The sequence below is a fragment of the Rhinolophus ferrumequinum genome, chromosome 3 (genome assembly GCF_004115265.2).
Source record: "Rhinolophus ferrumequinum isolate MPI-CBG mRhiFer1 chromosome 3, mRhiFer1_v1.p, whole genome shotgun sequence".
In the NCBI taxonomy this organism is placed as follows: Eukaryota; Metazoa; Chordata; class Mammalia; order Chiroptera; family Rhinolophidae; genus Rhinolophus; species Rhinolophus ferrumequinum.
The window spans coordinates 67,206,497-67,233,780 of NC_046286.1; positions in this window are offsets into that span (position 1 = coordinate 67,206,497).

The window sequence follows — 27,284 nt, forward strand, 5'->3', positions numbered from 1 at the left end:
GTTCTCATGAGAACTTTGAGGTAATGCTACTATGACCTTCATTTTACTCATCAGGGAACTGAGGCAAAGAAAGAATTAGACACTTACTCAAAATGATATACAAAAATGACACATTTGAAATCCAGCTAGTTTGGCTCAAGAACTCATGCTTTCTGTACAAAATGAAGTCACTGTCTTAAAATAGCATAAAACTATCCTCACTTAATGTTAAATTAATACACATTTTTTTTGCCGCCTCTCCCATTCTATCCACAAGCATATTAATATTTGTTAGGAAAAGTGCCCAAGGATTTGCTTTCTGTTTAGAGGAAAAACATTTACTCATGATCCCTAAATTCAGTATTTTCTAAACCCTATCAGACCCAATGTCATCTTTTTATAATAGATATTTTCTAAAACAGTCTTTACTTTCTTGAAATGAAATTCATAGATAAAACAACCACCTATACACATAAATAGAAAAACATCAATATAATGACTTGATTCTGATATAACAGAGAAATAAAAGTAATTTATAACAGTGTCTGTTTTAATATGTAAGGGCATTAACATACCTACACTATAAGAAATAACAGAGTAGTTAGAAAGTTACACCTGTTGGTATAATCACCAAGACTGACAGGTAGGTTTTACTTGTGGCTCAGATACCATGACTAGCATTACTCTTAGTGATGAGATTTTCTGAATTGGTGACCAAATCTTGGTTAAGTTTTAGAAAAGAAAAAGGAAAAGTTCTCATCAATTGCCACGACTCTATTTCTTCCTTTGTAAGAAATACATTTTCTAGTTTGATGTAATGCTACATGTTTATTTTTTCTCTTACTTCCCTTTCCTGAGGGGATATATCAGTAAAAATCTTATTCCGGGTAATGTCTGTTAACTTTCTTCCCATATTTTCTTCTAGGAGTTTTATGGTTTCAGATCTTACATTTAAATCTTTAATCCATTTTGAATTTATTCTCGTATATGGTGTAAGGAGGTGGTTCAGCTTCATTTTTTTGCATGTGTCTGTCCAAGTTTCCCAGCACCATTTATTGAATAGACTGTCGTTACCCCACCATAAATTCTTGCTTCCATTGTCGTAGATTAAATGACCATATAGGCATGGATTTATTTTGGGCTCTCTATTCTGTCCCATTGATATATGTGTCTGTTTTTATGCCAATACCATGCTGTTTTGATTACTGTAGCCTTGTAGTATAATTTGTTATCAGGTATCGTGATACCTCCCACTTTGTTCTTATTTCTCAAGATTGCCGAGGCTATCCGGGGTCTTTTATGGTTCCATATAAATTTTAGGATTATATGTTCTATTTCTGTGAAACATGTCTTTGGTAGTTTGATAGGAATTGTGTTGAATCTCTGTATTGCCTTAGGCAGTATGGACATTTTAATGATATTAATTCTTCCTATCCATGAGCATGGTATGTGTTTCCATCTATTTGTATCTTCTTTAATTTCTCTCTTCAGTGTCTTATAATTTTCTGAGTACAGATCTTTGATAACTGCACTGTACACCTGAAGCTGAAGCTGAACAATAATCAATGTCAGCTATAATTATATATATATATATATATATATATATATAGTTGCAAGAAGTAGAGTACAACATTAGGAATAGAGACAGTGGAAATGTAATGGCTGTATGCGATGTCAAAGGGGTAGTGGATTGGGGGAGGGGGTTATCACTGTGTGAGGGATATAAATGATGAATGTCTAACTATTACATTATTTTGTACACCTGAAACTAACAAAAAAATAAATAAAAAAGAAATTAAAAAAATAAAAAAAGAAATTAAAAAAAAAAAGAAATAGGGGCTGGCCCGGTGGCTCGGGCGGTTGGAGCTCCGTGCTCCTAACTCCAGAAGGCTGCCGGTTCGATTCCCACAGCCAGTTCAACTCCTCGACTCCCGCAAGGGATGGTCGGCAGCTCCCCCTGCAACTAAGCTTGAACATGGCACTTTGAGCTGAGCTGCCGCTGAGCTCCCGGATGGCTCAGTTGGTTGGAGCACTCCTCTCAGCCACAAGGTTGCCGGTTTCGACTCCGCAAGGGATGGTGGGCTGCGCCCCCTGCAACTAGCAATGGCAACTGGACCTGGAGCTGAGCTGCGCCCTCCACAACTAAGACTGAAAGGACAACAACTTGACTTGGAAAAAAAGTCCTGGAAGTATACACTGTTCCCCCAATAAAGCCCTGTTCCCCTTCCCCAATAAAATTCTTAAAAAAAAAAAAATTTTTTTCATTTTCACATTTCTGAAATCAGAATGTCTTTCAAGCACTGTCAGCCAGGTGTTAGTCATGACATGTTTGTTGAGCACATGTGATCTGGGTTATTGTTACCGATTTCATTTCTGGACAAACTGTTTAAAGACCATCTGAAGAAGGGATATAACTACCGGTTGTTGTCTGAAAACTTTCCATTGATGTCTTTGAAAGGCTCAAAAAGTACCATCATCAAAACATGTAATTGGTGTCAGTGGGTTTGAAGAAAATTCTAGATACAAGAGTTGAGCACTGTGTTAAGAAATATAGCATCATCAAAATACTTGATAGCAAAGAGAAAAATACTATTTGAAAAAACATGAATATTGACAACTCTGAGTCAAAAACTGTTTCTGAAAATTTACTGGATATGAAGAAGTTTTGGAAATACTTAAAAAATTATTTTCCTTTTGTTTTTTCCCCTTAAGTATGTGCAAGTGTGCTATTTGATTTACGTCTAAATAAGTGTACAAGAGCTCTTTAAATAAAGATAAATAAAATTATGTATAAGAATGCCTTGTGTCATAGTTTAATTGGCAATTTCCTTTTTTTTTCTTGGTAATATTTAAGTAATACTATGTTTACAACTGATGATGTCTTAAATTAGATGAAATTCATATAGTTTCTTTCCTGGAAAATTCATTGTGTAGTAAAAGAGTGCAAACATATTGTGTTTTTATATGTAAAATTATGTTACATTCCAAGCTCAGATAAATAAAAGTAGGTTTTTCCTCTCAGAAGTGGGGCAAGTTTTTGTTGATACGGACTTCCTGCATAATATCTAGCATCCGAAACCCCATCTCGTGAAAGCCAATACTTGGTGAGTATGGTATTCCCAGCGATTTTCACTAGAGGGAGCAAGCGGTCTAAGAAAGTAATATGTCTAGTCTGATGGAAGAACTTTGGAATCGTCTTTCACTATAAATGAAATACTCGTATAATTTAAATTAAATCACAATCTTTTATTCCCACTAAGCTGTAATTGTTAAAAAGTAGTTTTCTCAAACAGGTTTAGGTTTGTTATGACGGCTTCCAATAATCAAATCAGGCCAAAGTATCTCAAATGACCCTGCACAATCTGACAAGGTGTCTGCCTGTGTAGACTGGAGTCGTAGACCTGGTTTCAAGTTTGAGCTATGCCATTTATTACCTGTTTGACCTGAGGAAGTCATATCATCCCTCCGAGCCACAATTTCCTCAAAGGTATAATATAATAGAGATTATAATACATACTTGACAGGCCTATTAAGAAGATGAAATAAGATATGTGTAAAGTGTTTAGCACTATAAACTTTCAATGAGTAGAAGCTGGTAGTATTATTTATATTGTTTTATGCTAAAACATACATTAAAATTAAACTATTGTACAAGGTATAGTCAGGCACTATATTTAATTATAAAACAGTTAAGTGTTTGGGAGTTCAGAGGAAGACATCCATGTGGATTAGAGTGGTCAGCGAAAGCTTCATGGAAGAAACGAGCCTTGACTTGTATCCTACTATGGGTAAGAGTTGAATAGCTTGAGAAATGGGTGGGGCATGAAGACACAGCAGTCATACTTCTCCACTGCTCCTGCTATTTTAAGACACATTCTAGACCTGCACTATCCAATATAACCACATGTGGCTATTTAAACTAAAGTAAATGAAATGAAAATTTCAGTTCATCAGTCACACTGACCACATTTCAAGTGCTCAGTAGCAGCATCTGGCTAGTGGCTACTGTGGACAGCATACATTTCATCGTGGCAGAACGTTCTACGAGACAATGCCGTTCTAGACATAATAGTATCTTCAGGTGGTGGGTAAAAGGGAACTTGCTAGAACTAAAATGCCGTACCACAGACATAGCAGGCCATTATTAATAAGGGTAGTAAGGGAAAATTTTACTTAATTAAAATTAGTGTTTTCAGTTAGCATTTCTTGAGCAAAAATTGTGTGTTTATAATTGGGAATAAGTACACTAGAAGTACTTATCTACTGGCTCACATAATATCAAAAGAATAATTCAAATGTTATTTTTTTACTATAAAAATTATAGATTTAAAATAATTTTCAAATGTTTCTGAGCCATTACCCCTCAGAGAGAAGCAGCTAAATGAGTCAAGTTTGAGAAGTGTTAGTTGAAAAATTGTGTAATTACATTAGTCATTTAAATAATCAATGAAATCTATGCTTACTGGGACAAACCTCTACTGTATTTTTAGTAAGGTAAAATAATTTAAAATAAAATGAAAATAAAGTATGTGAAACAATTAATGAAAATGATTACATAAATTTTTAAAAGTCAGTGTGAATCATAGTGATTTGTTTGGTACAATACCAAAAATTAACAGTCAAGCCATTTAGTAAACTTGATTTTTATATTTGAAAGCATCTCAACATCCTAAGGTTAAGAAATTTCATACAAGAGCAAATGTTTCTTTGCGTTTTCTAGATAGTATGATGTTTAGATGAGTAGTAGATAAACCCTTTAACAGTATTCCTGTGAAATTTGTGTTTTCACTGTTCATTAAAAATCCAGAGCTTGTATATAATTGTACAAAAATATCAGTACTTTTTTTTTGTGTGTGAGTATAGTTCCAAGGTCAAAGAACCTTCTTAGAACAACTAGACTTTCATGATAAAAAGCAGCCCTCTTGTTTTAAACCAAATTTTATCAAAGTCATTTACTACTTTCCACATAAAAATTAGTTTAATATGAAAAGTTCATACTATGTTATCTAACTTGATGCTTTGGTATCATAACTCTTCGTCCATTAGCTAAGAACTCTGCCTTGTGAATTCTTTGGCTTTAAGACTGCATTACAATTTCCTTTGGTTTGTAAGCAAGCCGTTCTATGCACCTGTTTTAAAAATGTGAAAGGTCGATTTGGAACGAGACCGTCATTCATTTGTTTGATCATTAATAGAAATTATCTCATCCCCTCTATGACATAGATAGAATTTGCCATATTGTAAAGATAGGAAATCTCAAAGAGGTCAAATGACTTGCCTAAAGTTACACAGCTAGTAAGTAATGGAATGTGGATATAAACTCAGTTTGCCTGACTTCAAGTCTCTTTCTGCTATGTCCTGTTGCTTTTCTGATTTCTTGAAAACCTTGACAGTAATAGGGGAACTCAAGGACTGCTGTCTCTGTCCTGATAACTTTTTTTTCCAGGGTTTGTATCTTCACTGCCCATCAGCCAGAAGATTCTTGTGCACTGTTGACTGCACTGATTGAATGATTGCACACTGAAGGCTGACTTCTACAGCCATGAGAACTTGAACGTATTAATCTAAACAGACCGTATGGCTTTTAAGAGACGAGTGTCCTCAGTGGAAGCATTTATTAAATGTGGGACAGATTTAAGAAACAATACCTCTTGCTACTGCTGATATTTCTAACTTAACAACATTTCCAGATTTTCAGACTTGGGGTTCAGAGATTTCATTTGCTGATGAATGAACTCAAGGGTAAAAGAGCTCTAGCAAATAAATAAGCCATTCGTTTTTACTGTACTATATTGAGGAAGAAGTCTTGAAAACAAAGGTTTGTTATTAGAAATTACATGAAGTTCAAATTGGAAATATTTCTAGCTCACTCTGAGAACAGAAAAGCAATATGCATCCTTCCCACTTAGTATATCATCTACCCAAATGAAGATGGAATTAAAGCTGTTAATCAACTGACCTTGAGATAGGGAGATTTTCCTGGATTATCTGGGTGGCCCAGTGTAGTCACAGGGACTTTTAAAGTGGAAGACGGAGGCAGAAGAGGAGGTTAGAATGGTGCAGTATGGAAAGAACTCTGCCAGCATTGCTTGCTTTGGAAGATGGAGGAAGAGGCCACTAGCCAAGGAATGTGGACAACCTCTAGAAGCTGGAAAGGGCAAGGAAATGGATGTTCCCCTGGAGCTCTAGAAAGAAATGCAGCCCTGCTGATACCTTGAGTTTAGCCCACTGAAATCTATTTGGACTTCTGATCTCCAGAACTCTAAGGAATTACATTTGTATTGTTTTAAACTACTAAGTTTGTGGTCACTTGCTACACCAGCTATAGAAAGCTAAACATGTAAAGCATTTAACATGTTTTATGACATATAATGTTCATGCAATACTGTTAGCTAACTCAGTTCCAGTGTCGAGATGCACAGGAACATTTGACTTTTTCAGCATTTTGAAAGGTGGGCCAGAGGAAGAGGAGCATCTTCTCCCACTCTGTATTCATTAACACCCTTCTCAATCACTTAACTCCTAATTAAAATATTTTGTTGACACCTCAGCCTATTATCTTTTCCTCTGAATTCTCAGGCATTTTTTTGTACATATATTATGATCGCATGTTTTGTTTTACCTTGTTTTGAGTTATTTGTGAATTTATTTTACTTATCCTTCTTAATTTGGAAATAAGTTGAATAAATATAAAGACAATTTTGACTAGCTTTTCTATTCCCAGGATGGTATCAATTTGCATAAAGTAGGTAATAATGATTAAATATTGTTAAGTAATAAATACGGGAGAAGAGGAAGTAAAGGCAAGCAGTTTTCTAATGTGACCTAAAAATTCCACAGTCATATCCACTCACATGCCAATGGCAAAACTTGGTTTGAAGGAAGCAGAGAGAAATTAGCCTCTAGCTAATGTGGTTTTGTGCTCATCTAAAATTCTAGGGGATAAGTGAGGACTGACTATTGAACAGTTTCTCCCTCTACTGGTTTTAAGAATAATTTGAGCCAATTAAGAGTTATCTATAATTATGAGTTTAAAAAGCTATTAGGGGACAAAATGTCCCAAAGGCATGGTAAAATAGAAATGTAGATAAACTTCCTCATCCTGAAAGGCTGCTTGAATTAATAAAAAAAAGTTATTCCTTCATTTTGAGTTTCATAGAATTTGAGCTTATAAGTCTTACAATTATTATGACTAAAATATATTTGTCTATCCTGGGCCAAAATTCTTAAGAGTGTGAAAGCCAAGTTAGGTCGGTTTTGTAGATTCTGCTCTTCAGAACATCCTCATTTTTAAATTCCTGGCTTTCTTGACAAACAGAGTAAGAAAGAAAAAAAGCAAAAGGAATATGTGCCACATTTGTGGACAGTGAAGAGATGGGTAGAGGTAAACAGTTCTGAGTATAGTTGCAAATATATGTTAACTCAAATTCTGGATGGATTTTTGATGTATAACTGGTTGGACCATAAAGGATTTTTAGGAAGAAGAAACAAAATTCTAAACTGATTTAATCTTCTGGGGATGCTATTGTTTTTACTTGGGGCTTTTCTCCAGTGCTAATAAACCTTTAGCTAATGCAGAAGCCACAGCAGCATGTGTGTAAGTTACTTTAGAATGTGAGTGGGTTGCTGCCTTTTTCCTAAATAAGTCATAAGACATGATAAGCAGAGAGGACATAACCCAAAAATATATAGATCTAAATAGATATAGATGAGATATGTATAGAGATAGAGACAGAGACAGAAATAGAGATAGAAACATAGAAAGGAGGAAGGTTTCTCTCACTCAACTTATACCAAATAGGATCTCCAAAACTTGAACAAAAATATCCACAAATTTTTTTTCTCACCTAAGAGGTCCAAGATAACATTTCAGAGCACATTTTTAACAGTTATTAATGTTGAGATGTATAATTCCATGGCATACTGTGAATTAAAGTTGAGAAAATAAAATTAATATAGTCTAGAAGAAAGTTACTTAACACACTTTGCTGTTTTCTGAAGCTAGTGTTTTGGCAATGGTTGGCTATGGGCAAGGATAATGTGGAACATTAGATGCAAATATAGCTGTGGAATTTTAATAAACTGCCAGTCTGCTAATAATATGTTTTTACTCAAACCATTTTTTAAATATGGCACTTATTAATAAATCTTAGTCCAGAAAAAAAATGTAAAATTTTATTAGAAAGATGGGTACAGTATTAAGAGGGTAAAGCCAGACCTTCACACCTTCCAGAAAGAGACTTTATTCAGTGCTAAACTAGTAAATTTGTACTTGCAGAGTTTGCTGTAATCCTTTGGGATCCAAAGTCACAATTAGAGGAACAACTGGAAATAATAAGAGTCATGTTTGAAGAGTAAGTTTCAAGTCATACATTTTAGGTGGTTGTTACTATTTTTGGAATACTAAATAGTCCTTAATAGTACAGCACTCATTTCCTTTTATGTTTAAATATTCTTTTCATACAAATGCAAAAAATGAAAGAAAAAAAGCCCAACTTCAAATGTGCAAGTTCCTTTAACTTCTGAATATATAATTGTATCACTCTTATTGATACACTTTTACAGTAGGGAAGAGCTGGGAATTGTTAGAATTCAGAAGGATCACATATAATATTTGTCAATGGCTTAATATGCCTCATGACATATATTTATCTTATCTTTCCCCTCCTGCTAAAGATCTACTTTTCATAATTGTTTCCCTGATGATTCCGCCTCAGGCTATTAAGTCTAATGAAGGGATTTTGGCTTTATACTAACTTACTATTGCTGGTGTCAAAGAACTATTGTCCTTCCCCAGTCCTCCCACTCTTTGAATCTAAGTCCAAAATAAATGAATGGTAACAAGTTTTCTTCACTGCTTTTTAGTATAGAGTTTCAGTTCAGGAAAAGTTCTGTTCAAGAATGAATTCCAGCAGTGTTCTTAATGCCAGCAGGCAGCATAAAAGTATTGGAGTATGGAAGTACGCCAGAGTAAATTCTGCTCTATTTGAGTGAAGTCATTTATATATAACATATGATTATGGTTCTTAATGCAAAGTTCATGGCCATCTTAAGAATTTAAATGATGAGCATTTATGAACAACAAACTTGAAGGTGAAATCATCCCAACTATGATTTTCATTTAGATACTATTCAAGCACAAAACATGTGGAGAGAAATCCTAAGAGAGAGAGCATTCTTTGCAGAATGGTGGTTGGACTACAGGGGTAGTCAAGCTGAAAGGTTATGGAGTAAGTGTATGTGTGAGCATAGAGAGAGAGCAGGCAACATTTTTGGGGGTAGGCTTCTCCCTCAGAGGTGAATGGTGGTTCTGAGGACCCACCTGGAAGGAGTCTTGATTCTTTTCCTTCCTGGAGATGGCAAGTCCTTCCTGGAAGTCCTGGCCTTACCCTGTGGAGCTACGCTGTGTAATCTGTTTCAGCAGCAGGGAGGTCCAATCCTGCTCATTTGGCCTGTTTCTGTGTTACCTCTTCTATTGGAGGTCTGTGTGTCCCAAAAGGGAAGAACTGTTTTATTTAATTCTTCATACATTCACTCTTGATCTTCCAATTCCTTCTCCACCTCACAACTGGAGTGATCTGACAAGTAGTATCTGGTTAGGTCACATCTTTACTTAAAACCCCTCAATGGCTGATTATCTCTTAAGATAAAGACCAAACTTCTTTTACCTCACCCCAAGTTCTCTCTCTTTCTGTCCTCTAGCCACATTTGTGGCTTTCACTTCCACATTTTGGCCAAGTTCCTTCCTACCCTAGGTCAGGTCCTGCTCATGTAGTTTGCTTTGCCTGAGATTCTGCCCACCTTCCTTCTCCCCGCCTTCCTCTCCCTTTCCACTGGGCTATCAGGCTATCTTCTACTCATTTTTCTCATCTCAACTAAAAAGCCATTTCCTTTGGGAAGATTTCCTTGAGCCACTGTGCCAAGTTAGGCCCCTTCCCCATCCTTACAAACTTTCACCATATTCTGCATCCCCATTTGCAGCACTTAACTACAATTGTACTTAATTATTTAATATCTGTTTTCCTTGATAGACTGTAAACTCAATGATGACATCAAATATGTCTGTTAATTGTTGTCCTTTATGTAAAACAGCACCTGGCACGTTGTAGATATTCAGTATGTATTTCTTGAATGAATGAATGATCCAAAAATGACCAACCGGATCGTTCAATGGCTGGCTGATCTGATTTCTTTTTGCACAAACACTCCCACCTCCCAGAGTTCGAGGCAGGACAGTAGGAGACAGGTGCAGGTTATAAGTCCCGTGGGGCACAGCATAGTGAGAGTGGAGCAGGGATGGTGGGGAAAGGGGCTGATAAGCTTTTCTTACAGGAAGTTATGGTTCAGGAGGGTCAGATATCAGATAGCAAAATCCATCACCTGAAGAAGAGTGAGGGCTTTGAACTGACTGGTGAGCCAGGCCTGTAACGGTTGCTGAGGGACAGAATCAAGCAAAGAGCCAAAGGTATGGAAATGAGGAACAGTGAGTCAAAACAGGCCCTCTCAGTAGTTCCCCACATAAGGTGCCAATGCGTGGGGAGCCTTCTGTGAACTCCACTCACATTTTCATGGGTGAAATGTTCACCTAAAATCCACAGTCTAGGTTGCAAAGTATTTTCCCCCGCTTTTTGAATACATTTTCATATTTCCTTACCGGAAATCTTTATAGTCCCATGAATTTGAAATTCAGAATTTTTTGGATTTTAGAAAGGAGATAGATAGGGTAGACATACTATGAATTAATTACCATCCCCAGTGAGTTCTAGGGCAGCCCTTGTTATCAAACTTATTAATAGTTATGCAGTGAAATATATGAATATTCAGAATGAGTGGGATAAATAAACACGATCAAAAGTCTCAGGATCATTTTAGGTCAGTTTTGCTGCCAAATGAGATGTTAAAATACTTTTAAAATTATTTGTATTAGGAAATTCTGGATGAAGCGTTATGAATTCTGGTACAAAGCGTTATGTGCTTCTGGCACCCTGTTAATTCCTGTGTGACTGATTCTCAGCAGCAGAGGAGGAGTTGCCCTGGTGTTCTGACTCAGGGGTTCCTCAATTCTGCTGGGAAATCCCCAGAATCGTCCCAGCACTTATCTTCCCAGAAGATGCCTGCCCCTGGCCTTTCCCTTAGGCTGCTATGGTATGATTGTCAGTCTACAATCTTTATTAAGCATCTGCTGTGTTCAGGGCTCAGCCAGGAGACAGAAGTATAAGAAGATGGGTTTACCCTTTTTTAGATAATCCTCTATCCTAGACACCTCACCTGAGCTCCCTGTCTTATTTCCAACTACATAATACACAGGTCCACTTAGCATTCAGAAGCAAACCTGGTTATCCTCCTTCAACCTAGAATCAAACAAAAAGCAAAATCTATTTCTTACCTAATGATCCTTTCACCATCCATTAAATGGCCCAAGCTAGAATCAAACTTTCATTTTCTTTACTTTTCACACATAATCATCACTAAATGCTCTTAAATCACTCACATGGGTACCTTTCCCTCCCAACCTGTTAGGCCTTCATCACCTCAGCTGTTTCTGTCTTCCGAGTCTCCTCTCTGCCCCTAATTTTATGCTCTCTCTTATTCATGCATTTCTGTCACTGACCTTAGTCATTTTTCAATAATAAAGTATTTTTTAATATACCATTTGCTTTAAAAACCCTCATTTTTTGGTGTTTTTTTAAAATTTCGATATTATGAAAAATAAATAAAGGTTGAGGAACTTTCCAGATTAAAGGACACTAAAGAGACAAGAAAATGAAATGCGACACATGATCCTGGATTTAGTCCTGTACAAGATAAAAATTGCCATAGTGAAGGTCATTATTAGGACAATTGACAAAATTGGAATACATAAAAGTACTATATCAGCATTACAAGTTTCTGTATTTGGTAACTGTAAAAGGGAATGTCTTTATTCTTGGAAAATACATACTGAACTATTAAGGAGTAAAGAAATTAACCAGGAAAAAATATATGTGTATATGTGTGTGTGTGTGTGTGTGTGTGTGTGTGTGTGTGTGTGTATCCATGTATATATATATACATACACATCTATATATGTTTATTTCTATATGTCTATATAAATTATATATATATATGTTATATATAGAGAAAAATAAAGCAAATGGGGTAAATCTGGGTAAAGAATATACAAGAGTTCTCTGTATTATTCTTGCAACCTTTCTGTAAGTTTGAAATGATTTCAACATTAAACATTTTTAAAATTTAATTTTTAAATATTAAAATTGTATTACTGTTATCCAAACAACAAACTTTATTATAACACACACACACACACACACACACACACAATTTCATCACCTTCCCATTGCCCATATAAAGAAAATTGGCTAACACTCGTAAATGTGAGCATGTTATTTTTTAGGATTTTAAAATTTTAATTTATTTTCCAATTACAGTTGACAAACAATATTATATTAATTTCAGGTATACAACATAGTTATTAGACATTTATAAACCTTATTAAGTGATCATCCTGCTAAGTCTGATACCCACCTGACACCATACATAATTATTACATTAGTGACTATATACTCTATGCTGAACTTTACACCCCTGTGACTATTTTTATAACTGGCAATTTGTACTTCCTAATCCTTTTCACCTTTTTCATCTAGCCCCCAAGCCTCCCTCCCATCGGGCAACCATCAATTTATTTTCTGCATCTATGAGTATGTTTCTTTTTTGTTTGTTCATTTATTTTGTTTTTTACATTCCACCTATAAGTAAAATCATATGGTATTTGTATTTCTCTGAGTTACTTCACTTAGCATAAGATCCTCTAGGTCCACCCATATTGTCGCAAATGGCAAGATTTCATTCTTTTTTGTGACCAAGTAATACTCTATTGTATATATGTATCACGTCTCCTTTATCCATTCGTCTATCAGGGGACACTTAGGCTGCTTCCATATCTTGGCTATTATAAATAATGCTGTATTGAACATAGAGGTGCACATATATTTTCAAATTAGTGTTTTGGATTTCTTCAGATACATACCCAGGAGAGGGATTGCTGGGTCATATAGTAGTTCTACTTTTAATTTATGAGGACCCTCCATACTGTTTTCCATAGTGGCTGCACCAATTTCCAATTCCACCAACAGTGCATAAAGATGCCCTTTTCTCCACATCCTCGCCCAAACTTGTTAAAGTGAGCACATTTAAATGCTTTGCACATAAGGTTTTTTTAAATAAATTAAATGCCAACAGAGTTGGAATAAATTATACTAACTCATATTCTGAGTCAGAGAAAATTCCTAGAGAAATGAATTACACATAAACTTAAGCCCGCCTGGGCACAGAGCAATTTTCTCATTGTTTACATCAAGTTTCACTTTGTTTAACTTTGTTTTCAAGACTCTCAGCCACTACCTTGATGATTTCCTTTTCCCCATTTTTTTTCTGTCAATTTAATCTCTAACATTAAATCAAGAGTTACTGTTTTGTTTTTTTCTTTTCCGGTCCATAAGGATAAGAGAAAATTTTGCTGTGTTATCATAGGCACGATTCTAACGAAGCAAATTATGTTTTTCACATAGGTTATGGAATGTTTTGCAACATCTTTAAATTGATTGCTTCTCTTTCCTTTACTCAACCTCAAATTTAATTTCTTTTTAGTCTTGAGGGTCATGGGAAAAGTTTGAGTTTCGTCACATCATATGGGTCTTAACCTTCATAGTTATCTTGTAACACAAACAAATATTAGTCATACTAAAAAAGGGTTAGAAGAGTTGTTTGGACATCTCATAGGACTTTGACTCAGATAAGTTATTATCACAATACATTTTCTCAAGAAAATGTCTTCAATTATTGCTTTCCTGGTTTCTGGTCTTCTGTAAGTTTTCTAAGTTCTATCTGACTAAAAATGCCTTAAAATGCAGCTCTGTCCTAAGTATATTTTGGGAAATTATCACATTTGCTTAGTCACAAGATAGTGCTATTTTATATCATGGAAATTTTAATAGTAATAATAATTATTATTATATTAAAGTATTATTATATTAAATTGTGTCAAAATGCATTTTTAGTGCCCTTTTACATTTTCCTTAGCCATTGTTTACCTATTCATGTTGTAAATCGAGACCAGTAAATAGCCCCTCATATGGCTATTTTAATATAAAGATGCTTAAAGAGTTTGTTGGAGCTACAGGCAAGGTGATTTACTTTAGCCTTTATCTTTCCATGTCCTCAGGGATGCCAGATAAAAGCTGCGTTTAGCAATATTTGCTTCTGATGTAGGCACCAGTAAGAGCTATATTCAGGTACAGGAATCTGTGTTAGGAGTCAGATGCTGGTCCAATTGTTTTAGCATTTGTCTTCCAGCCCCAGATTGAACTTCTCCTAGGAGTGAGTTCAGGAGGCTCAGGTAGGGGTAGCCCTGATGCTGATTTGCCTCCTTTCTTAGAGTTACTTGGCTGGGTTCCTCCACCTCTCTGGATATCAGTTTCCTCATTGGTAAGATAAGAGAATGGCAGATAGCACTTGGTGAACACCATGGGTCAGGCACTGTTCTAAACACCTTACATATAAACTCTGTTTAACCTTCACCATTCTGTGAGTGGGGAAGATCCAATACGCACATACTCTCTCAATCCCCCCCACCCCACTTTTTTCCCTTATTATCATATCACCTTCGTGTGTGTATCTATTACATGTATACATATATATATTTTTTATTATTTTATTATGTTGTCATTTTGTCGGTGTCCTTGCACTAGAATATAGATGTCACAAGGGCAGGAATTTCCATTTGTTTTGTGCACTGGTATGTGTCTAGAACTCAGTCTGGTGCTCAACAAATATACATTGGATGTTGAATAAATGAAGTACAGAAAGATGAACTTAATTTACTGATGCTTGTGAAGCTAGTAAAGGGGCAGAGTTGGGAAATGATCCTTGGTGGTTTATCTCCAGAACCCAGACTCTCTAGAGCATGATGTTCTGCTGCGGTAAATTAGGCAATCGGTGGCTTCCGAAGCCATGATTGGTAATACTGGTTTCACATCAGAATTATATCTGGTGCTTTAAAAAATACAGATGACTGCTGCTTCTCACTATCCCTCATTAAATATTTTGATTCCTTCTTTGTGGGCCTGGAGTCACTATACGTTTTGTACTAAAATTCCCAAGTGCATTTAATTTATACCTAAGGTGGAAAATCAGTGCTTAAAGTTTATTTCAGTAAATCCCTTAACTTTATAAATCTTTGAAATTTATCGTGAAAAGAGTTCAAATTGAGGCTGGAAAACAGGACAAATAGAAGACCAAAGCTGCATTAGGTTCATGATCTGGCTTATGATTGGGTTCATGGTTGAGTTCCTGGATCTTTATATAAAGACTTTCCAACTAGTTCTAATTACATAAGATTGGCCTGTGATTCATAACTAGAGACTTTACTAAAAGCTGATAATGATCCAATAATCTATGTGATTTAAAATTAGTGGTTTAACAATTTAAGTGATTTGACCATCTGCTTAAATGCTCTATTATCTAGAATAGATAGATGTCTTAGCTACAAGGAATGCAATAATATGCACCAGCAAAGAAATGGAATTACCAATCTAATATCCGAGTAATGAAAGTAACAGTAATAATGTTCTGATAGAAAATATTGTTTTTATTAAAATAGTAATTAATAATTTTAAGATTATACTTTCAGATAATCTGTGTCTCATAATAAATGGACAGTCTAACTCTCCCCTGGAACTGGACCTTAGGAAATTGTTCCTTTCACCGCTTTTAGTTAATGCACCCCACTCTACTAGATAAGTAGGATTTTTAAAAAGTACTTTTTGGCGAAGCATTATCCCTTCAAGTCATGTGACAATCATTGCCACAGCAATGCAATGGAACATGGTGCCTACAGCTCGCCCAGGAAGGTTGGTATTTGGTTGTGCTATAGGTGACTTCCTGATCCTAAAACTAATGACTGAAAAGAAGATATTTAACAGATCTCTGTGAAATTCATTGAGCATCCTTTCTTTTTTTTTTTTTTTAATACGCTATCCAGATACCTTAACTCATTTACTTTCCTTAAAACTTCGGTGAGTTTGTGTTAGTATGGATTCTCCAAGAAACAGATGCCAGTCAGGATTCAGTGTGCAAGAAATTTATTAGGGTAAACACCTGTGAGAGAAACTGGGAAATGTGAAGCGTAAATATGATCATATCTAGGTTTTATTTAAAATCCTACAATGCCTTTTTATGGCTCTTAGAGTACAGCATTTTTAAGACACTGCCTGATTTGGGGTTTACTCACCTTCACAGCCTCAATTTTTTTGATTCATTCCCTTTCACCTTCTTCAATCCAGATATGTTGGCAAACTCTTAGCTTCTTGAATAGCTCCTCTTTTCTGTTCACAGGCCTTTGCAGTTGAAGTTCACTCCCCACCGTTCCATATAGATAAATCCTACTCCACCTTCACATCTCAGTTTAATCCTGACATATTCTGGGTAACTGTCCCTGTGTCTGTGTTAACATTGAATCAGCTCTGACTCCTGGCGACTCCATGAATGAGTGATGTCCACAATGTCCTGTCCTCAACTGTCCTCAACTGCTCAGCTTCTGTAGTCTCATGCCTATGGCTTCTTTTATGGAGTCAACCCATCTTATATTTGGGCTTCCTCTTTTCCTGCTGCTTTCTATTTTGACCAGCATTATTGTCTTTTCCAAAGAACCCTGCTTTCCCATGATGTACTTACCCAAAGTAGGACAACTTCAGTTTCATCATTTTTGCCTTCAGTGATTTTTCATGCTTAATTTGATCTAGGATCCACTCATTTGTCTTTCTGGCAGTCCAGTAAAACTTCCCCTATTATATGAACTCAGTAGTTAATAGATACCCCTTCCATTCCTCACCTCCAACCCGGGATTTTCTTTGTTCTTATACACAGGAAACAGAGGTCCCAGAGCCATGTCTGCTATTGGTCTTTCCTGCTAATTCCACCATCATTTTCATGTGACTTTATTTATATCTTATTTAATCATTTTGCCCGATTTTCCTTAGTTTATTGCCTGGCTCCAAGGCACATACAACAGCAGTATGATCAAGGAAGTAAAGATATTTTGTCTATTTTTCCTAATCTGCTTTAATAGCTGGGAATGAGCAACTTGATGGGAGTTGATAGTTTGGGTTAGTGGCAAGAACATGAGTTTGGGAGTCAAGGTCAGTTTGTAATCCCAACTCCACTTCCTAACAGCTGTTTGAATTGACTCTGTGAGTCTCAGGTCTTCATCAGCTAAAAGGGCAGGGAAATCATGGTTGACCATGGTTGACTTGGAAGAACAGGATAGTTGTAGGTTATGTAACTTTGGAACCTTCATGAAATTGTTCCCAGGATTGAGAATTGTGTGCAGTATTACTTTTATATATATATATATACACACACACACATATACATATATATGTATATTTATGTATATATATGTATACACACATATATATACACACACCTATACATATATATGTATATGTATATTTATGTATATATATGTATACACACATACACACACACACACACACACACACATTGAGGGTGCCAAAAAAATGTATACACGTGACTTGTATTCATCTTTTGTTCTTTTGTTATTGGTATATATTGAGTATTACAATTTTAATACAGTATTTTCCTTTCTTAAAACGTGTATACATTTTTTTGGCACCCCCGGTGTGTGTGTGTGTGTGTGTGTGTGTGTGTGTGTGTGTACACAGACACGGCCTAGTTTTGTTGGACGTCAATGGTAGACAAATCCAAGTAACCCCAGAGGCCCATTATCTTTCCCTATACACACACCCCCAACCCACGCCACTACCCAATTTCTAACTCAGTCAGCCTGAGTTAGCTCAAGGAAAGAGTAGGCTGTTGTTTGAGTACATCCTTCCATTGTATAGATGTTCACTCCCTTCCCCAACCCATTTCTGTCAAAGGGTGGAGCGTTACACAGGTAGGGTCCATTCTCCTGAGGGTGCATGCAATTTGTGTCTTCCTAGCCTAAATTGTAGGTAATGAAGACTCAGGTGATTGTACTCTCCTACTTGTCTCCTTGCCAATTTTCTCTCAATTTATCCCATTTCGTATTTGTACCATGAGGTACTAATAATAGATGTTTGTGACCCCTTTACATGACAATTGGAGACCAAGTAGGGACACACACCAAGCATTCCAGTGTTATGTGTTTTAGAAGCAGCAGAGTTTTAGTGGTCCACCAAGGGTGAGAAAAACCCCCCCTAAGGTGACCAGTCACCTGAAAGCTTAGAGCCAGTGTTTGCTAGCCTACGATCATGTTTGGTGGCATCAGAGGAATCCTTCAGACATCAGAGCTCTCAAGACCACAAGTCACTGGAAAGAGGTGGATTTTCTGCAAAAGGAAATCCCAGAAGCATGAGATTGCCAGTTGCCTGAATTTTGCAAATTTCCAAGGCCTCACTCTCTGACGTTGTTTTAGCAGGTCTGGGGTGAGGCCAGACATGTTTTTGAAAATGTCCATCATAAGTTGTGATGTATCCTCCTGAATGAGGAGTGATGTAATCCATCATCTCCACGTCCCACCAGCGCTTCAGTTCTAGGGGTAGGCTTAATTGTGTACATATGGATACTTTCCCTTGTTTTATTGGAGAAATTGTATAAAATAATTTTTTGTACTTTCTACCTTGCCTTCATCCCCAAATTTCTTGTACTTTTGATCATTTTTCGTAAAACCTAACACCCTGTGTTGCAACTGGGGTAGGTAGATGGTCTCCTGCAATTATACAACTGTATTTATACAATTTCTGTTTGTCACACTGTAATGCTCTTATGCATGTCGTGTGATTTTCTTCTGCCTTCCACATAAAGATCACTACTGTCTGTTTTACAATTCTGTTGTCTCAAATGTACAACCCATGTATAATTTGCTGTCTGACTTAAAGCACAATGCAGATACTTTCCTGGCTCATCACCATTGTAACCGGGAGAGAGCCTTCATCCTGGAAGAGCTAAGAAGAGATGAAGGCGGGAAGCCTGAGGAGTGACAGCTTCTCTAGAGAAGAAAGGAAAATCTGAGGTAAGGCTTCCCTTTAGATCTTTCTTTAAAAGAAACATCTTTATGTGTGAAATATCTTTGGGGCTGCTTGTACCAAGACTGATAAAATCTTTGGCAGGTACTGTGATCGCCATGCCAGTTCGTCGTTTAGATCTTGCTGATAATATTTAAATGATGCCACCACAACACTGTTTGACCATGCGTCTGCCTTCATTGCCATGTACTTTCATCCGGTGCTGTGGCTCCGTGGGTGTCTTTCGGCTGGTACTGAGACGGCCAAATCTTGACTCACTGCAGTCATACCCCATCTCTCTTTTGCTTGGCCAAGAAAACTGTTAGGTTCTCTTTTCATTTGTCACATGTAAAGATATCAGGTGCTCCCTGAAGCTTGCTGCCAAACTGCAGAGCATGAATCAGGGTGAAGACTTAATGGAAAGAAAAGTATAACGGTTCAAAATCTAAATGGGGCAAAGAGTGGGTAAGAGCAAAATGAAGCAGAAAAATTCCTAGAGACATGTGAAAATAAATATATTTTCCTAAATTCATTCCGGTGGAATAGTCTGTAAGGAGAGGAAAGAACAGATTGAAATACAACCCTAAGTAGACTCTTGAAAATGATTAGTCAGGCAGTTAGATTTTCACGATGTTTCACATTTACTAAACTTTAGCTTTGATGTTGGGGTCATTTGTGTGATCTTCAAATATGCAGGCCTCCTACATAGGCCTTCTAACTCCAGGGAAAGTGGATGGGTTTCCCTTAAAGGGAAAGTGACGAATTCTGAAGGGGTTTACAGTGCAGATAGTAAGGAAAGGAAAGAACAGGGAAAAGTCAGAGAAAGGTATATCCAGTTAGTATAGCCGCATCCTTCTCCAGAACAGACCTGTTTTTCTCAGTTACTTAGTTACACAGCACATCACAAAGAGTAAGCTATTGGCCCTTAAGTACAGAGAGAGGTGACTCAGACTTTATTTCCATAATAGGAAGCAGAGCCTTGAACCCAGCTGTCCTGACTCTAATACGGGGGTGCCAAAAAAATGTATACACATAACTTGTATTCATCTTTTGTTATCGGTATATATTGAGTAATACAATTTTAATACAGTTTTTCCCTTTCTTAAAATGTGTATACCATGTTTCCCTGAAAATAAGACCTAGCCGGACCATCAGCTCTAATGCGTCTTTTGGAGCAAAAATTAATATAAGACCCGGTCTTATTTTACTATAATATAAGACCAGGTCATATAATATAATATAATATAATATAATATAATATAATATAATATAATGTAATATAATATAATACCGGGTCTTATATTAATTTTTGCTCCAAAAGACGCATTAGAGCTAATGGTCCAGATAGGTCTTATTTTTGGGGAAACACTGTAGTACAAGATTAAAATAAATGTTTCATGGATTTCTCTTTCTCTTCTATCACAAGGTGAACAAATAAGTAAGGGAGAGGGTTAGAATAAATTTTTGAGCTCCCAAATGTGACCTGGGAGGTCATAACTGACCGTGAACTATCTCATGAAGTTGGGGTTCCAGAAAAGATAGAGTTGGAGGAAAATAGATTTTCTTGTCAGGATCTTGGGCAAACGATTTGCTGGGAGAACCATGGCTGGTGTTCACTGGGGATAGAAATCACTGGCATTACAGGGAATTTGGAGTTCAAAACTTTACAGCATTCTAATAATACTTGACTCCAGAATGCTCCTCGTCAATATTTCTATTTGTTGTCAGTGGGTCCATTATTGGTGTATGCTTTCTACCTCATTGGCCATTTAGTATTTTTTAAAGAAAATCCCTTGTTTCTATTATATATTTTATCTAATTAATTTTAGATAATGGCAGTTGAAACCATTATGTGTGTTATTATAGAAATTGTGTCCTTACACAAGTAAACTGAGAAGCACAACTGCTAAATGTCAGACTCTTGATTGGCATTTTCACTGCTTTTAGTACAAGTTCAGGTCTGTTCCTCTGCCCAGCCCACTTCCACCACAGAGGCCAGAACAGCACATCAAAGCCAGAAGTACAGCAAGTCATCAGAGTTCAGATTCTTTCCTGCTTCCCTGTGGAGGGGTCAAGAATACAAACATCCTCAATTGCTACAGCAGGAGGGAATATTAGTCCATCAACAGAACCAAACAGGAAGCACCAAATGGGCATTTCTTCTATTTATTTTGTGACTATTAAGACAGAGGTAGTTTAGTTCTTTCAACCAAATTTGTCAATGAAGCATAGAAAACACCTTATAAACACCTCATAGGGTGTAGTCATTTTGGTTAGTTTAAAATCTGCAAAAAGATTTAATGCTGTTTTTCCAGTTATTTTACTTACTACAATTTATGCAATACTACATTCTTAGGATGTTGAAACTTTACCATATCTTGTTATTTTTTAAGCTGTGAACCAGAAACTTAACATTTGCTGCAGTCTACTGAGATGCACATTATGATTCACTTAGACTTTAATTAATTTTTTTTTAGATATTTCCTTTCCAGATCCAGGAGGATGTGCATAGTATATTGAGCAGAATACTGTCACTTCCCTTCAGTTGATGACAGGGTGTCAAAAAGTGTCAGATAAGGCCAGGAAATACCTCAGATGGTACTTCAGAGGTTTGTTTGCCTTACCCAAATTTTTAATTTTGCTATATCAGTTAATTATCCATTCCGTTACATCAGAGTAAGTGCTATGACTCCACTGCCAGTAGCAGCAGATAAGCAAAAATGAGGCACATTGTAATGATTTAAACAAGCCTAATGAAGGAGCAAAAGGGAATGTAATTTGTATTTTTTGTGGATATTTCCAAAAATAAATCAATGAGACACATTATTCTTGTAATTATTTGGAATCTGTTAATTCCAGAAGATTATTTGGCCTGCTGTTAAAAGGAAATGAATGCTTCTTTTCAGCTTCCTTCACTATTTTTCTCATCCAGCCAGTAGTGTACCAGTGGTGGGAGTGGTCCACCCCTAGGATCAGCAATAAAGGAGTGCTCTATTTGTAAAAAATTTAAAAGGAATAAAATAAAAAATAATAAATGCTAGTCTGCTTTTTATTATCATTATGCACTGACAATTCTAAGCAATGCCAATGATACTACTTCTCTCTGAAAAAAAAACACGTGTTGGTCTAAGTTCTAAATAACTACTGCAGTTACTGAAATTTAATAATATACTATGTGTAAGCTAAAAATTACCATGTTTTTATTACTTATTTAACAAACATTGTATTCTACATGGAAGTAATTCTAACTCCCCTGCACGTGGACTCAGCTACACATGTTTATTTCAAAAATAAGCAGCCAAGTTCTCTTTCTTCATTTTCATAATCACTGTGCTATAATTGTTTATTTTGAATCTATGTTGAAACACAGGATTACATAGTACCACAAGGGTTAGAGATATGAACTCTGCCTGAAGCAAGCTCAACTAATTCACAACCATTATAAGCTTTGGAAAATTTTGCCAACTATAATGGAAATGTATGATGAATTTTCTGGTAAAGGTATTTTACTGAAAAAATTTCAATTGCAGAAACTTTTGAAAGCTGCTAGAACTGATTGCAAAGAGCAAAGATATGGACAGTATTGAAATTTCTAGAATTTACAGTTAACTGAGATTTTTATGAATCTCTGATAGCTTTCCTAACTATTTGTATATCTGTTTCTTCATATGAAAGAAATACTTGAAATTAAAATAAATATCAAGTGTCCTTCAATCAACTGTGAGTGAAGATAGATTGACAAATCTGGCTATCCTGCTTCTGTCGACCATGGACATGTGAAGGTCATTTTGACAAACCCATTGACAAATTTGCAGAAGTGAAGGCTCAAAGCCAAAAACTGCAATGAAATTATTCATCATTGGCAAACCAATATGTAAGTATAAATTTTTTCCTCCTTTTTCCTAAAAACACATAAATGTACTTAAAAAGTATTAAAACTTTACTTTTTTTGCATTTTACTCATTGTATATGCAAAATTCAGTAAATGAAAATTGTCACTTTTTGCATTTCTTCTCTGGACATAATAATTGTTATTTGTTTCATTTCATGATTATTACCAAAAATGCTTTGTCATATAGAGGAAGAGGTGTTAAAAATTGTCCCTGTCAGATGTCAAGTATACTAGGTATGCTCTTACATCCACCTTTTCATTTTAACTCAAGACAAATAAGATGCATTCTCGGTCTTTTTAGTACCACAATTATGTTTTTGAAATTTATCTGAAAAGGCAGTTCATTTTAATAAGGCAAACTCTTAATAACCAAGAAATAGAAAGAACTATCCTTAAATATAGTTCTCATTCACCATACATTTTGGTAATAATTATATTTCTAATAAATGTATGCTTCATGTCTTAACTATTTTATATAAGCTTAAGGTGAATATAATACAAAAAATTCAGACTGCTGAAATTCGAATGTGAAAAAACAGAAATTCTGAATATCGCATAACAACTAAAAATATTTGAATCTCTAATTTAAAACCTTCCACTACAGGTCCAGGTAGTTTCACTACTTAACTCTAGCAAATGTTTAACGAATAAATATCTTTATGCCTTCCCAGAAGACAGAAAACAGGGCGCACTCTCCAGCTTACTTTATGAGGCCAACATAACCTTGATATCAAAACATAAATAGGAAATTATGAGGAAAAAAGTTTCTGGGCAACCTCAATCATGAACACATATACCAAAATTCTTAATGTCAGCTCACCAAATAACATACAAATGATAATACGTCACAAATAAGTTGAGTTTGTTGTAATTATGTAATGTTAGTTTAATATTAGAAAACCAATTCGTAGAATTTACCACATTAACAGAATAAAGGGAAAAAAGTTAAATGATCATCTTACAAGAAAAGCAATTGATTAAAGTCAGCATTTGTTGTGACTAAAATACATCTTTTGGCAAACTAAGAATAAAAGAGAATTTCTTTAATTTAATAGAAGATATCAATAAAACATCAATAGCAGGCACCATAGAAATATTGAAAGCTTTCCCTCTGAGATCAGTAATAAAACAAGTATGAGAAAAATCACCACTTCTAGTCAGCCTGCTACTATGACTTTGCTACATTCCAGCAGAATTAAAGCCAAATTATATTCTGAAAGATAAAGGACTCTGCTTCAATTTTCCATTTGAACTGATTCACAAACAATTCCACTTTCTGTTGCTCTCTTAATTCCCACAACTCTATTCAGAGAGTAAGACTCTCTTTGCTGATGGTATTGTTTTCTTCTTTTCTCTATGTACTTAATCAATAATAAATATTTCTTTCAGAATTATGTTCAGCATACGAATGTCCCTGCTATACATTTGTATTCAGATGTCAACTCCTTTGGAATCCAGCAAAAATTTTATTTTGGCTATACTTAATAATAAATAAATCTCTGTCTTGAAGAAAATCTAAAAATATGTAGCTTGCAGTATATTAATAGAAGATACATTCCTGTTGGAAAGGTTCATGATTACCTAGACAGAATCTAAACTGTTGAATGAGAAAATGATACATAAGCTTGCAAGATGCTAAATAAAGTGATAGAGTTAATTTTGGCCAAGATCTTGTTCAGTTAAATGTGATGATTAGTTATAATTTCTAAAAGTTGTGTTAAAAATAAAGAAGCATTATTTTTAAACTAATACTATATTGCCACCTATATTGAGAGACATGTGTGTTGCTCTATTTGCTTGCATGTTTTAAAGGAAAAAATAGCATCAGATTATATTAGCGTAATTATATTGTGCTCAAAATATTGGTCTATGCATTTTAGGCTAAGGTTATAGTCTTTGTTGCAAAAAAATTAATGACTATATGATACATATATATTAATATTTACGACTGTGATGAGAATAGCTCATGATAGTGATTTACCGATAATGCCCATATTTACTTTTACCCTATGAGGTGTAAATACTATCATTACCCCTATTTTACAAATTAGAGACACTGAGGCACAGACGATAAATATTTGCTCAGTATCATACAGCTGATAAGTGGTACAGTTGGTATATAAATCTAAATAATCCTACTCCAGAAACACTGCCATGCTATAGTGCCTCATAGACATGAAGAAAACATATCGTATAAGTTGCTTTGTGCAGGGTTTACTTCAGCTAAATTTTGCAATAGTATTATTATTCATCATTTAAAATTAGAAATGCCCTAATTGCAGAATTAATCTGGATAAATTGAAAAGCATTGGTATTACACATGATTACAGAGAGTCCTGAGATCAAATAAAGGCTGAAGATTTAGAAAAATTATGTTTTGATGAAATCTGAGATTTCAGATATATCATAGTAAAATGATTTTACATACTTTTTAATGACTATTGATAGGCCAAAATGTCTTGTGTGAATTGTTTTTTTGTGTGTGGTTTTTTTTTTTTTTTTTCCAGAAATGGCTCTGAGGTCATTAAATTTAAGTCTGCTCTGATTTATTTAGACTTTTTACTCCTGCATTCAATAACATCCTTGGCAGTTTTGGAGGACATTATGAAATTTGCTATAACTATGAAGATCACACCTTCAGCAACCTGCAACAGAAATTTTGCAACTGCTGGTTTACCCCACTATCCACAAGTAGAGCCTTCCTACAAAACGCTTCTCAAGACAAAATAGCAATAAAGCATAGAGTATCCCCTGCTTTCCAAAAGTTTGCATTATGCTACTTCACTTTTAGAAAGACATACGTTAGTACCCGTTCTTGCTAACTGAAAGAGATCTGAAGATTTTTGCTTTTACAAAAAAACCCCACTACTATACGAATGTAGATATTTTGTAAAAGCAAAGTGGCATAATGCAAATTTTCAGAAAGCAGGGGGTACCTGTACCTTGACTCTGTCAGATAAGAGAAATGACAGTAACCACAGAGAATAAACTTCATCAGTTCTTTCATGTGACAAGAGTTTTGTTATTCCTCACATCTCTGTTTGGTGTCCTGATTAACCTTCCTTTTGGGGCTCCGTTTACCTTTAATTGACGTGCATCTTTCCATAGTGAAACATTTTAAATTTGGATCCTGTGAATTCAGAATTTACTATAATCATAGACTAAACCAAAGATTACCTTTGGCATAAGTACAGAGAGTGGAAGGCTTAGCTAAACCATTTGACCCACACCCAAGCAGCATTTGCTGAGTTTTTGTTACCTAATTTGCCAAATCCATGTAGCTTATTCCATTCACAAAGCCGTAGAGTGATAGAAAGCTTTTTCCATTTTCCAGCAAAGCACTGTGCAGGCAGCAGCATGTTTATAAAAGCAGCTTCATGCCAGTTCATCAGTTCTTCAGCTTCTTATTGTCAAGGGTCTCTGGACCTCTGAGAGCTTGCCCAGACATCCTTGCCCAGGTCCATCTGGAACTACGAGTTCCTCTATGGCTCCAAATAGCAAAACTGAGTATTCCAGAAATGTTTGCTCTAATCTTTGTTTTATTTACCTCATACGCCCTGTGCTAGAAGTTCTGTTCATCTGTATCCATTTACTAGTAACGTGCTCCTGTTCAGTAGATGAATTACTTTGTCTTCTTGTCTGTAACTGGTTGAAAAGTCCAGGGTGGGATGTCCTTCACCCCAGCCCTGTCCATCTGCTCACCATATTTCATGACCACGTGTCCTGAACTTTTCATCTCCTGTAGCTGATGTGGCCACATGACGCTTCCAAGAACTTACATAATGTTAAATCTTAGAACATTTACAAGTTGTCAGGAAACATGTATCCACCCACAAGTAATAACCCTTTTCCCCATTTTTTTTGTTTCTCTTTTTTAAACTTCATGCTTTATTTCAGTTGAATTGAAAAAAGTCTACAAATTTTTTAATAACTGGAATTTGGGGTTGGTTTAGGGAAGTGGTAAATACATTTTATAAAGGAATGTTTTGCTAAGAAACTCAGATTTTATTTTTTTGAGTCATGAGAAACTATCATTTTGTTGTTTTAACAAGGAGTGAAATCATCAGAGTTATGCTTTAGGAATATTAACCTGACTACTATGTTTTGGATAGATTAAAGAGAGAAGAGGGCAGGGTTATGAAAACCAGTTATTACTGTAGGATCAATCTGGGTGAGAAGATAATAAAATCCTGAACTAAGGAAGTAGCAGGAGAAATGAATAGGAAGGAAAAAATTGTCATTAGGATTGTCAGGACTTAGCAAATGAGTCAAGTTGGGAGAGAAGGAAAATCAGAGGTAACTGAGGATTCAGATTGCCTGTTGCCCACTTTTGAAATTAATGCTAT